This window comes from Lissotriton vulgaris, chromosome 5 (assembly GCF_964263255.1).
Source record: "Lissotriton vulgaris chromosome 5, aLisVul1.2, whole genome shotgun sequence".
NCBI classification, from domain to species: Eukaryota; Metazoa; Chordata; class Amphibia; order Caudata; family Salamandridae; genus Lissotriton; species Lissotriton vulgaris.
In genome coordinates, this window is record NC_141693.1 from 384,679,151 (window position 1) to 384,694,011 (window position 14,861).

Here is a 14,861-nt window from a genome sequence, read left to right on the forward strand (position 1 = left end):
AATTCACATACATGCAAACAGAGAAAGGTGATTTTGGAAAGCCCTTTCAGTCATTGGATACATTTCTTCATTTGGCAGTGGAAACTGACTGATAAGGTTGTCCATCAGTACTGGTATCGGGGACTGGAAGGAGAACATGGCGGCCGACGATTAGCAGGTCGCGGAGGCTCCAAAGGTTTTGGAGGCTTTGTGGTGTTTAGCGGTGCAAATTGAATGTAATGTAGTTAAAAGCTACATGGGAGATACAGTGCATAATCATAGCTTTTAGAATGTAAAATTGGAAGAACAGAGGCTCATTATTCGGCGCAATAGTGTAACGCCATGTAACCACCTCTCACCTGCAAGCTGTGTGCGGGGACCGTGTTTGAAGTGTTCGCGCAGAGCTGGGAGCTCATAGCTGAAGGTTGGCTGCAGTGTCTCTCGCTGTTCTGAAATCTACTGGAAGTGCTTTTTTGCTATTTCTTTCTTAGCAGATCTCACCGGAATTGTGGTAGAGGTGGCGGGGCTTGCAGGGCTTGCTGTGGCCACCGGGGATGCAGTGCCTCTTCTGCAGGTCAAGGTAGGGGCGCCTCGGGAAGAGCAGTTTGGTCTCGGGTCACAGGCAGCCTTGGAGCTGCATCGCAGATGGAAAGCGACAGCAAGGCTCCCTATTCACAGCGGCAGGGGGAGAGGAGGAATGTATGGGAAGCCTGAATATCGAAGCTCCCATACCTCAAGAAGGAGTGAGACACAAGGACCTCCTGAGGGGAGCTCAGACACCGATACTAACATCAATACAAAGCTGCAACAAAAAGTAAGTGCTGCACTGGTGGAGCAGAGAGGGGGAGTCCAGGCTAAGAGGGGGCCAGCAGGGAAAAAGAGGGGATTAATCACTAAACAACTGTCACAATATTTTTTAAGGAGCACAGGACGTGATTCACTTTCTGGGTTAGCAGAGGGCTTAGATCCAGTTGATTACAGTGTAACAGCGTATAAAGCGTCTCGGAAACACTCAACCCCAAAGGTAAGATCCAGAATCAGACAAGTTTGGTAAAATCAAAAGCTAAACCTAAGCCTAAGAAAAAGGCCAAGGCATTAAAATAAGAGCAGAAAAATAAATCAACGAATCTGACACCCTTGTTAAAAGATTATTTTAAGACAGTCCCCAGCACTCTGATTCTTAAACCAATATAGAGTATGCTTAAAGGAAGTACTGACAGTAACCTGGGTGAGATGACTGAGTTGCTTCATTCCCTGATGCTGTACTAACCTCAAATAAGTTTCAACTATTAGGGGACATCCCAGCAGAGAAGGGGACAGAGGGGCCCTGGATGCAAGATAAAACTAATGATACGTTAAATCTGGAAGAAGATGGGTCCACTTTGAGTAATTGCCAAGAAGGGGCAAAGGAAAAGAACCAGCATGAACCATCAAGAGAAAAAGAAAGGGATCTAAATGCTCAGAGGTCGGCCTTAGATCTCTTACAGGCTCTAAGTGTAGAGATGAGAAATAGATTTCAGGCTTCTGAAAAAAAACAAGCCAAAATTAAGATATTTTGTGGAAAGAGGGAAGACAAGCTGGATTCACTAACAACTAGGGCCACAGCACTAGAGACATCGGTGGCCGAGTTAGCAGCAAAAGAAGACGAAAATGTAAAGGACTTAATTGAAATAAATGGTCAAGAAGATAGCCTTCATGATAAGATGGAGTCCCTTGAGAATGCTTAACAAAGAAACAACCTTCGATTACTTGAAGTCCCTGAGGGAGTCAAGGGGACCAACATAAAAGAATTTGTTGTAAAACTAATTAAGCATTCAACCAATATTGAATGTTCAGAACAAGTACTGTCTGTCTACATTCAAAGAGTGCATAGAGACCCTTTCAGATTGAGCCCGAATATGAGCAGACCCAGGAAAACTTTGAATAACTTTTTAACGTATAGCCTAAAGGATGAAATATTAAATAAGGCTTTAAAAGTGAATACATTAAGTGCAGAAGGGTTCAATTGTCAAATCAGGTCTGACGTCTCCTCCATTACTGCAGCCAAACAGTGGGAGCTGGGAAAACTATTAGAACCATTCAGACAGTCGGGTGCTACGGCACAACTTAAATTTCCAGCTACACTAAAAGTAATGTTTAAAAAGAAAATGCATACATTCAGACGTGTAGAGAAGGCAGAAACTTTTTTGTGCCAAATTCAGGGAGGAACAATCAATAATGAACAGTGAATGAATGAATGAAGTAATGGCTGTCCTCAAAATACAATAACTTTAGTCGGTGGCTAGAGTCTCATCTTATAAAAAAAAAACTACTAAACATAAGTCAGCAGTAGTTTTTGGAGTAATAAATAAAGACTAACCACCCGACCAAAGAGAGGGTAGCCTCTAAGGCAGGTGTAGGACCATGGGAGAAAGAGTGGGGATTCTCCAGGGGAGCACAGGGGTGGGAGGTGGGTGTAACAGGGGGGTCACTGGGTGGGGAGCATAGGGAAAAAAACAAAAATAAATAGCCCAATTCGCCATACAAAATTGCAAGAAAAGTTTTCCCTTCAATTTTTATGATATATGGCACAGATCCCAGCTGATTTTGCGAAACTTTTGAAGGTGTTGACATGGAATCTAAATGGGTTGAGAGTAAAACAGAGGATGGAAAGGATATTTCAGTCCCAGAACAAATTTCAATTCTCCAAGAAACGCACCTACTAGAGATAGAGATGAGGAGTTTATGTAACAGTAAAAACTGGATTAGGGAGGTTATTTGCACCACAAAGCAAACATCAACGAATGGTGTAGAAATAATCATAAAGAAACATCCTGCCATATCAGTAGAGGGGGTTAAAGTGGACAAGATGTATAGATGGGCCATAGTAAACAAAAGGTTTTACTCGCACAAATTTACGATAGCAGGCTATGATGGTCCCAATCTAGACGATCCAGACCCATTAAAAAATCTATGTTACTGCCGCTTCGAGGCCCCTAAATACTCACAGGAGACTTTAACCTAGTTTTAGATCCTGTGTTGGACAGGTCTCTAAAAAGTAAAACTCCACAGAATTGTAAAATGATATTTCTATTGAAAAATACGATGAAGCAACTAGGTTGGACAGATATATGGAGAGAAAGGGAGGGAGTAAGAAGAGGCTATCCGTTCCATAAATAGAAACACGGCTACAGGTCCAGGTTACATGTTTTTTTTAATTAGTGGGACTCTGAGGTCATGGGTTATAGAAAAAAAACATCTTGGGGGACACTTATCGCACCATGGGGCTGTAACGATAACGTTAGAGCTTCCCAATAGTCCAACAAATATAAGATGGACATTGGACCAAGCCATCTTGACAGAGGAAGAGACAATAGAAAGATTAGTCGCAGAAATTGAGGCCTATATTTTTACTAATCTTGACAGCGCTTCCATAGAAATAGTTAGGGACTCTTACAAAGCTTTCCTAAGAGGTTGTATAACTTCCATTCAAATTGCAGACAGAAGAAGTACAAAAAAGAAATACAAGAAATAGAGGATAACATTCAAGAGTTAGAACAACACCCCATGGTGCAGGAAAATGATACAGAAGAAAATATTACTGACAGATTACTTTCTCTTAGAATAAATTTGGCAGCAATATTAGATGCAAGAATGCAAAAGAGGTTGGAGATGAGCATTTTTGAAATGGGGAAGGTTCTGCCAAGCTTCTCGCCTGGAAAACTAAACAAGAACTAGCAAGAAGTTACATAAAGTAAGTAATATGTAACTGTATGGGTAAAATGTACCTGACTCCGGTAGACATTGAAGAAGCTTTTCAAAAACATTTTGAAGCAGTCTACAGGGAAGAATTTAACCCACAGGGAAGCACAATAGAATCTTGGCCTCAGCGTATCCCTCAAAAAAAATCAGTGTTGAGACCTCCAGTAACTTCAATAAACCTATATCTCAGTATGAGATTAGGATATCAATAGAATCTGGCAAGAAAGGCAAAGCACCAGGATCACTGGCCAAGCTATATAAATCTTTAGCTGAAGTTTTGATCCCAGTAATGGATAAACTGTTCTCCCATATTTTAGAAAAAGGTGGGACTATGCCTCCCTCATGGGGTGAGGCTACGGTGGCCTTGATATTAAAAGCATTTAAGCTTGTAAATCAGTGTGATTTATACAGACCGATCTCTCTGCTTAACCTTGATTATAAAATATTTGTTACGGTCTTAGCTGAGAGGTTGAATGGTATTATGAATGGTTGTTACATCAGGACCAAAAGGGCTTTGTGAGAGGGAGAGGGATTCAAGATTTAATTTATAATCTGATTGGCGCTATTGATCTTGCAACTTTACATAAACCACTATTAGCCATTATCACGCTGGACATCACGAAAGCATTTGATCTAGTTAATTGGGCATTTTTAAATAAGGTACTAGAGAAATGTAATTTGGGGGGAAAACTTTTCTAGAGTTATCTCAGCAATCTATGAAGCTCCAACAGTCAGAATATTATTATTATATATCTCCTCTCCTATACAAGTGAAAAGAGGCACAAGGAAGGGATGCCCCCTATGCTTTTTAATTTATATATAGAGTCTAGTGCAGAAAGTATCAGGACACATAAGGATATACTTCCTTTTAGATGTGGTACTTGGGAGAAGAATGTTTCACTGTATGCCGATGGCATCGTATATACATCAGATCTTGAAAATACTATCCTAATTGTATATAGCCTAGCTCAACAATTTGGTAATATGTCAGGATATGAGATTAATCAGTCAAAAACTGAGTGCATGGCCTGGAATGCGGGTGTTTGCTCCCTTCAACTAAAAAGAGAAATTAGATATTTGGGAATACAAGTTAATCAGGACATCAATGACATAGCTAACATAAATTTGCATAAAATCGACAAGGACATTTCTGATTCCCTAAACAGCTGGGCTTATTTACCCATAAAAAACTAATAGGAAGGGTTCATTTTGTAAAAATTATGCATTTACATGAACTTATTCCAAAATATACCACTAGCTTTTAAAGAAGAAAGCTTGAGGAAAATTCTGTCAAGAATTAATTCATTTACATGGGCTTCCAAGGGCACTAGAATTTTTTGGAAGCAACTTCGAAGAAGAAAGAACAAGGGATACTTATGTGTGCCTCATATCTCCATTTATGCATGGGTCTTCCTAATGAAGGCAGGAAAAATGCTCATTAATGAACCCAACTTCTAAGATATAGGCAAAATGTTTAGGGAAATGGTGCAAGACACAAAAAGAGCCAAATATGCTTATCTATACAAGTTTGGAGATCCACGCTTCTTCAAGAAAGTCCGATTGAAAGTTTTGAAGGACCTAGCAATCACCTGGTAAAATCGAATGTTGTCAAAAATTAGCTACTGTAGCGCTATGGCCCCCATATGGGACGCACCTGGTTCACCTGACTGGACTAAAGATTCATTAATAATACCTCTAAAATCTGCTGGTTTAAATTGTTGGGCCCAACTTATTCCAGAGGGGTGTTTGATATCCTGGGAAGACCTGAAGCTTATGGGGGACAACCAGTTATCTAAATTTAAGTATTTACAAATAAAAATTTGCTCTCAAAGGGTTGGTAGACCGATTGGCTTTACAAATGATCTAGAGACAGCTTTAAGAAACAGACAACAAAACAAGAAAGAAGTAGCAAATCTTTACTGGCTCCTGATTGATTTGGCAGACAACTACTTTACACTTCCAGCACTGCTATGGGGCGAGTACTTGCCGGACGTCAAGACAGAAACTCTATGGCAAGTATCTTTTGACTTACTATATGTCACAGTCCAAGCTGCCAATTCAAGGAGAAATCATCTCTTCTCTCTTCACAGAGTTTATTGGTCTCCTTTAAAATTATCTAAATCTGCAAAGGGTACTATTCCATGTTGTCCAAAGTGCCGGTAGGAAAAAGCTAATGACAAGCATATGAATGTAAGCTGCCCCATAATACAGAAATTTGGGGATCTTGTACTAAAATTTATGGAAGGAATATTTGAGTTCGATATACAGGTGAGCCTTTCTCTATTTTTTTTTTTGGTCTCTTCCCTAATGATGAACTGTTACCTTCAGATTCCAATAAGTTGTGTTTTTATGTTATCCTACCTGCTCGTAGAGAAATCTGTAAATGTTTTATTAAATGTACCCCAAAACTTTTTAGATTGGGTAAATGCGATTAAATATGTAATGAAATTGGATATAGCTACAAGAAGAGAGAATAGCAAGAAGGGGGCCATTTGGAGACCATGTATAGGTTGGCTGGACAATCTCTAAACTAAATTGGGGTATATGAGTCCAATAATTATGCCTATACATGGAATTACTTCACCACTCAGGTCAGTTCCTGGGCCTTGAAGATAGAAGAGTGGAACAGAACAATTTTGAGAGGTTCTGTGTAAACCTTAAACCATTAAAATCAAAGTTCTCTTGCTGGTGCAAACAAGAAGGGGGACAGCAGAGGAAATTATTATAGCATTGGAATGATCTAATGTCGTATGAGGACAAAATAAAATCAGTACTGGTATTAGACTAAGGCATTTCGTGAATGTTCACTACTTAAAAAAGAAGTTCACACACTCATTGGCATAAGATTCTTTTCATAGACTTTACAAAAAACAAGTTAGGGTTTACCACCCCATATTTGCTGACTTCTACTCCCCATGAACATCACCCCCATCCATTTCAAAGAAGAGTGAAGCCTGCCGGGAGTAGGAGGACCCGATGGAATGCCGAGGAATGCCTCGGACTCTCACCATAGACCGGAATCACTCACAGCAGAATCCCACATCTTCCTTGTCTTGATGTCTGGTGATTTGAAGGCCAAACATAGCATACAATTATAGAGGGGTTCTGAGTGACATCATAGCTTGGCTTTCTTTGTCTGTTTGATGCCACTCAGAACCCCTCTGTGAAAAACATCCCCGTAATCCTCTGTTTTCAATGATTACAGACTTTATTTAAAGAAAGCACCTCGTGGTTTACTGCTAAGATCTTTTGGTTTTAAATTCTGATTCTCATCCCTCAGACTAGCAGTGTAGCAGTATAATTTAGGCCAGCATAGAGACCTATGTCTGGAAGTAAAGAGCCACATGCATTAGCTGCTTGAGAGGAACAAACTGCAGATCTGGCACAGCTTTACTGAAAAACTCCCACACCATAGCACTGATTGTACCTGGTATACACCGGGCCAGAATGGGCAACCCAAAGCAGCCCTGCAAACAACCTCAAACCAGCCTTTCTTCCTTCATCTCCTTGAATTCTCTCTCTGTCCTTCTCTCCTCTCTTTCCTCTCCGATTGCTTCTGTCTACACTAACCCACCCTTCCTTCCACCTGAAACCTACTTGTGTCTGCTGCAATTAGCCTTGGGGATTTGAAGAAAGTCACAGAGGCACCAGGTGCTGCTATGGGCTTTCAAAACTGCACTCCAAAGGCGCCAGCCCACCAGGGTAATGCCAAGTTAGTAAAAGGCTCTCCGGCCGTGGGTCTACACATTGCCTCCATTGAATGCACATTGCACCCTATTTACAAAGTGTATTATGTACCTGATAAGCAAATCTGGACTGGTTATTCTACTAACAGAACCATGATTTAGGGCCTGATTTAGAATTTAGCAGGCGGGGTACACTGTCACAAATGTGGAGCATGTCCTGTCTGCCATATTACAAGTGAAATATAGGATTTGTCATTTGCAATACGGCGGACAGGATCTTATCTACTTTCTGATTAAATATACGATCTGTCAAAGTCTAATAAGGCCCACGGTTTTCAGTGCACAGATTCTACTGATTGTAGCACACTATCAATATTTACTGAGTGGCCACTATATTTGTTGTCACTTATACCACATCGTGAGAATAAATCAAGTGTGTAACTATTTTACTGATTGTGCAATTCATTGTCAGTGTCTAAAATACAGTTAGTGTTTGGAGTAATGTGAGTGTTACACAATAGGAATTAGAATAATATTTGTAGAAGTTCCTCGCAGGCAGTATAGTTACTGTCTCTTTTATTAGTTTGACTAATTACATCATAGATCCCTGCTATCTATGATATTATGATCCAAATAGCGCAATTGTTATTTGCAAAAGCTGGTCACCGTGGTCTCTTTGTGAAGTCCAGTGACCTCAATAAAGTGGCTAAAACCAAGTGAGGAAAAAAAGTTCTGGCTTGGTCATAAACATAAAACAGGTGAGGGGGCAAAACCTCAAGTATTGTGACTATTTGGCAGATTTACATTTCCGAAGCAGTGTGCTTCTCCTTGCCTTGTGTGAGCTGATCCAGCACTCTGCTTTTTAAGCCTGGCAACGTTTGTACTTAAAACAAAAAGTTTTCTGCCCACAGTGAGCTGCGTCAGAACACATTTTTGACGATTTCATGTCCTTGGTAGTAAGTTAAGTCAGAGCTTCTTCCAAACACGTTTTTGCCATTGTATTATGAAAACATGTTTGTGGAAGTGGTTATGTGTGTTTCGTCTGTGATACCTGGTTTCCCTGCTACTGCTGCATTTCCATCTTCCTGCATGGTGTCTGGTCCTGCCCCAGCAAGTTATATGACATCCACATCTAAGGAGGACTTCACCTTCATTTTGGTAAAAACAAAGAGAGAGGGAATGGCCGGGGACTTTTACCCCAAGCGAGACACTCCCTCTGGCTTGGAGAAATGCCTTAACAATAATTTGGGACAGTTAATTCTTGTTTTGGAATATTGACCTTTTCCCCCTTTGTATATGGACTGTTTACATTTTTGTTATTCAAAAAAGGTTACAGTGACTTTTTTAATTATAGAGTTGCTATTTTCACACAAAAACTTATTTGAGGGATTTCTCTGGCTTCTTTGCCTAATTGCTAGTGATGAGCTGGATTGAGATTGTGCTTGTGTTATGGATGGTTGAGTTGGTGGTGGTTGAGTTGGTGTTTGAAATGATGCAGATAATGCAGGTGGTTATGATAGTGGTGTGAGGCTAGCAGCTAGTGTGTCATTCTTTCATTTAAGTGCCTCTGTGCAATCGCCTTCATGTATTGACTGTGAAGATTGAAATTGGCAATTTTTGCCAATTGCTTCTGTTATATTCATGGCCAAGGCATTGCCGCCTTGCACTCTCTTCCCCAAAAGTTTGAAGATGTTCTTGGTGCACCTTTCTTATGTCTTGGTAACATTTTTCTATGTTATCCAAGACACAGGTCTGCTTGCTAATCCTCTGAGGGAGTCCTTAATAGTATGTAGCTATCTTATGGGGAGTAGCTCCTATTGGATGAATCTCCTCCTGAACATTAGACTGCTGTTGGTAAAACATGTCATTCCAGTGAGCAGCATGAGACTATGCCAACACCCCTGCATGAGTGGCAGTCCAACATGGCCAGCTGGTTGACCAGCATGGAAAGTGGTGGCATCTGGGTGATGGTGGAGGAAAGAATGCTAAGTAAGAGAAACCTTTTACTCACCAGGTGTGTTCTCTAACTCAAATGGGTGAGAGAAGATCAGAAATGCATCTTCATGGGAGGAATGTATATAGGAGATTGTACAGCGGTACCTGTTTGCTTAAGAGTATGAAGAGTTAAACAATGCACATGCTGAACAAGCATCTGTGGCTGCTTAGCTAATGGTTGGGGACTGGTATCCCTCAGAAGTGATTTAGAAAGAACACTGCTGTCCGACTGCGAAGTGGTCTTCTTGAAGATGTTTTGCGTTGGAGCAACAATGACTCCCTCTTTGTCTAGATGCTCCTTCTCCTCAGCTAGCGTCTGCTCCTCTTCTTCTTGTTGAGCCCTGCCGGCCACTGACATTGTTGCATGGAAGCCGATTAGATTCTCTTCTCAGATTGCCTGCCATCCTCCACTTTTAGGTAGTTCATTGCATCATCTGAAACAATGTCCCCAGTAGCTAGAAGAAGATTTCAACAGTTAAAGTACAGGAAATACAGTTTTAACATAGTACTGTAATAAACAGGCTTCTGCAAATAAATAGTAAAGCTGTTACCATTTGCGCATAACAAAACATATTAAATTAAGGGATGATTATTTAATGGAATTATTATAGTACAGCAATGTGAACTCACCATTTTCAGCACAGAAATTAGATTTTTGGACATTCACCCCAAGGTAGTAGGAAACCTCCCCTATGGATGGTGTTTCTGCCATTGGGATCCTGATGTCGGTTTCAACAGGCTTTTCATGTCGGGTGTCCGACATAAAAAACTTGTCAGAAAGTGACTTTGGGGCCCCCTGGCAAAGCCCCCATCCCTCAGTAGCCTCCAGGTGAGGCTCTGGGGGGCACCTATGGCGCTCCTTTTTATTCCCTGCATCATGTGGTGGCGCAGGAATTAACAGAACCTCCCATTTCTCCATGGGCGCTTGTGCTGTGGCAACATGGAGAGACGATATAACACAATTTGGGAAATCATCATTTTAATGGAATCTAAGTAACCCAACCATGACAAAAATAAAGTATTGCAGGAGGCTAGAATATTACCTATTCCAGCACTTAGAACTTTAAAATTAAGTTTAATGGTATCTGCCCGGAAGTTGGTGAACTGATAATCTCTATAAGGAAAACCAGAAATAGAAGAATTATTATGAATTAGAGAGAGAAAGGGTTCAAGCACTAAAACACATTATAAAGGAGAAAGTAGGCACTTTTGTCTAACACCTCTATGAACAGGCAAATAGGAAGAGACTATACCATTGACCAACACTTATTTACGAGGATCACAGTTTAAAAGGGAGATAAGAGCTATACGTTTAGGACCAAGTCCATGCCAATGTAATAATTTAGGCATAAACTCCCAATGTATTCTATCAAAAGCCTTTTCAGCATCAATTGTTATGGATGCAAGGAAAGATTTAAATGCAGGGACTTTACTAAGAACAATAAGAAACAAACAAGCATTATCGGATATACGTCTCCCCTTAGTAAATCCTGCTTGCTCTTTCCCAATCAGATGTGGAGAAAGGACTCCAAACAAAGAGCTAAAGGTTTGACAAAAAGTTTATAATCCACATTTAGTAAAGAGATGGGTCTAAAATGTTTACAATCTTGGGAGTCCTTACCATCTTTGGGGATAGAACAGATAGCCGCTGCTTGAAAAGTACCTAAAGTGAAAGAGGAGCTAATAAAATAATTAGACAACCAAAATAAATAGGGAAGGAGAAAATGAGAGAAATGAAGATACAATTTGATCATGAAACAATCAGGGCCTGTTGTTTTCCCTACCTTTAAAGATGTTAATGCTCCAGAAAGTTCATCTGAAGTAAGATCTTCTTCTAAAGAATCAAAATCCAGGTCAGCCAAAATTTGATGTGCAGATTGACTTAAATATTATGAATTCTGGAGTGCCCATGATATATAAAATGCAACAAACTCTTCTAAAATAGCAGGGTGATTAGTGATAGATTGGCCCTGAAAAGATATCAAGTCAATGATATGTCTTTCTTTGCTAACCTTTAAGTAATTTGCTGACAATTTGCCAACTTTATTTCTCCTACCATAATAACGTGAACTTTTCCTGAGAATTTTAGGGGCCCATTAGGATGACGGGCGGACTTTGCCCGCCCGTCATCCCATCATAAATCGGGACCGCCCGCCATAAGGGCGGGGGTCCCGGGGGAGCCATTAGGATGTGCCCGCCACAGTGGCGGGCACATTCTGTATTTTCAGCATTGTGGCGGGCGGTGCTCTCTTGACCGCCCGCCACAATGCTGAAAATGCACTTTAACATTGTCATTTGCAAAGTGGCAGGCACCGCGCAGTGCCTACAGCTTTGCTAATGACAATGAAGGGGGGTACCACAGGTACCCCCTACGTGCACCCCCCACCAGTACTTCACTCTGGGGGCCCGCAGGGGGCCCCCAGAGGGAAGACCGCATGCCTTTTCCGTGGTGGCATCGCTGCCGCGGAAAGGCACTGCACACCACTCATCATAATATGTCTGGCGGTGTCTATTAGACACCGCCACCATATTATTCCTTTTCCACCCCGGCCGCAAGGCGACCGGGGCGCAAAAGTGGCGGGCGGGGTTTCCCTCCATTGCGGTCCCCCCGCCATTGTAATGTGGCGGGGGGGAAAAGGGTGGCGGGCGGGCATTTCTGTCTGGCGGATCGCCGCTGCCACCATGGTGGTGGCGATCCGCATGACATCGTAATGGAGCCCATAGTGTTGTAACATATCTAGGGCTCTAGTGTAATTTGCCCTTATATAGGTATAACTTATCATATCCTTATATAGGCATAAGAATCATAAACATATTTAGGCACAGCCAATACACTCCAAATACGGCATGGCTACTTCCACTAAGCTCCTAGAGTACAACGAGATCTTGAAGACAACCAGCCTTCAGCAGTACAGGACTTCCCCCTGCTTCAGTATTGATTTGTCCCAGAACTCCTGGAGCGTGTAAAGAACTTCGAGTTCTTAGTGATGTTATTATGTCCACCCTTACGTCAAACTCGGCACCTTCCAGGCATAAATATACCCACATCTGCCCTAGCAAACACACAGTGGTTTTGAAGCAGATCGACTAACTACTTGCCCGACGCCCAGCTGTAGCGAGTTCCGAAGGAAGCCGACCCTCCAGCTGACGCACTGAGAGAGACGCTGTCTTTTCTCCTGCCGAGAAATCCAGCTCCAGTGTTTCCCTGCTACCCTTGCCGGTTACTGGGAGATCGAGTCCTGAGAGAGACATACAAGACCTCCTTCATTCTCTAACCAAGGTACAGAGCTGATTAGACCCTTAGAGAATTCTTGGATAGATTCTTGGCAGAAACTATTTAACTCAAGCTACACCTCACCTACTTCTTCCCTTGTACTAGGCTTAGGTTAGGTACACCGGGGTAGGCGTATTTTAGATGCACCAGTTGAGTACTTTTAGTCATTATTTATCATTGTATGTATTTTATCCATTTTAAGTATCTTATGGCTTAGAAACCATACAAATGCTTTTGCAGTATTATTTCATAATACTCCTTTTACTGAACGCACTTTACTTCATAGCAAGTATTACGATTGTTGCAAGCAACTTCTCTTGCATGAGAAAGAAGACTGCTCAATAAATAACCTTTTTATTGAAAACGCCTGTCTCTCTATTTCTCTGCACTTCTGGTGAAACGAAGCATGCACGATTGACTGAGTGAAATAGCCATCTATTGTTTCTGCGACTCTGATGATATATTTTTTATTCTTGGGGAACAAAGTTGTCATGTTATATGGTTGTCGGAAACTAATCCCTTCTTGTTTATTCGAGAAAGTTTCTAGTGACCTCTGAGCTAGCTGGCATTCACAATTAAGTCTAACATACTCAGTAGAGACCTAGTCGACTTCAGTCCTACATCTAAACTATCATTTATGTTATTCCAATGCGCAGAGCCTATTGGGGATATAGGAACTACACTACAATAGAGTTAGCTTACACACGTGTGTTAGCTCCCTAGCCTTTGTCAATGTAAGCAAAAAAAATGTAATCAATACCTTAACTACACCAGTGTCATATCGGGAAAACTGAAAAAGGTTACACTCTATTGAGGAGAGGGGCATAGAAAGAGGACTGATGTCTCAATTCACTCCTACACAGTCTGCAAGTGTGGTGGCTATTTTGTAACATATGACAACATATATAAACATAGGCATCTGAATTATCTTACAATACATGTACCTTATTGGTCAAATGTATCCCATTGATCGAAATTCAAACCATTTTAAAAAAGAAAATCATTTTGAAACCATTTTAAATATTTTTTTAACATCATTTTATTGAACATAAATACAAGCTTTAGATAAGTATCATATTCGTATAGACATAGCAGGAGAAACGTGTCACAGGTATCAAAATACAGGGTAAATATCTTATCCCAATTACTGGCTATTGGTCATCCAATCATCTTAAATATTACATCATATTTCAAATCATTGCAACAAATAATCAAAACATAATCTCAGTGTCCCATTTCTGTTTTAGGTGAAATTATATTGAATGCAGTACAATGTGTCCCTTCATTTTTACTTATTATGTGATATGCCCTTATTATAACACTCTCCATAATCAGCCTCTTATATTGAAGACTAATATCCGTAAGGGAACTATCCAACGGATCCCTTTATTTTACCTATATGGATCTCTCTCTTATTGTGCCCTGTATGGGCTGTGCGTAGGATTTCCCATATATCTGCCCTCATATTCATACAATTTTGAGAATGTCTCGCCTGGGCATCTAGAAAAAGGAGGCATATCCTTAAAAATACATTCTCTATCATCTGAAACCTATAAACCGACTTTTTTTCTGCTCTTATTTACGGCCCATAAAATGTTTTTTCGGCTAGCATTCAATTTCCTAATTACATAAAAATTGTGAGCATTTAGTGAAAAAGTGGGTCACAGTGAACAGTTCATATACTCAAAATGAAGAAATCGGCAACAAATTCATGAACAAATATTTAACAAAATAAAATAATAAAACCAGGACAGCTCCTTTTAACAATTAAAAGAAAGTGACTCCTATGATATCATAAACACAGTTTTCATTGTTGGGATGTTTTCACTTCAATTCTCCCACATGAATCCATAGTTCCTCTTCTGTGTTTAATCCAATTGGAATCCTAGTGCAGAGATCAACTATATATCTGGATTTCATTTGTATCAGGGTTCTCCCTCTATCTCCTCCTCTCTCCTTGTGTTGTACCTGGTCAATGCAGAAGAAACTCAACTTATCTCCTCTACTCTCATGCTTTTCAGCAAAATGCCTTGCCACGGGGTAGGTACTATCCTGGTTATTAATGGCTCTCACATGCTCCCAAACACTCTTTTTGGCCTGATGCACCATGCTGCCAACATATCTTTTGCCACAGACAGTAAATTACAACATCAGAATTGCAATTGAGCAATTTGGTATTCTTCCAG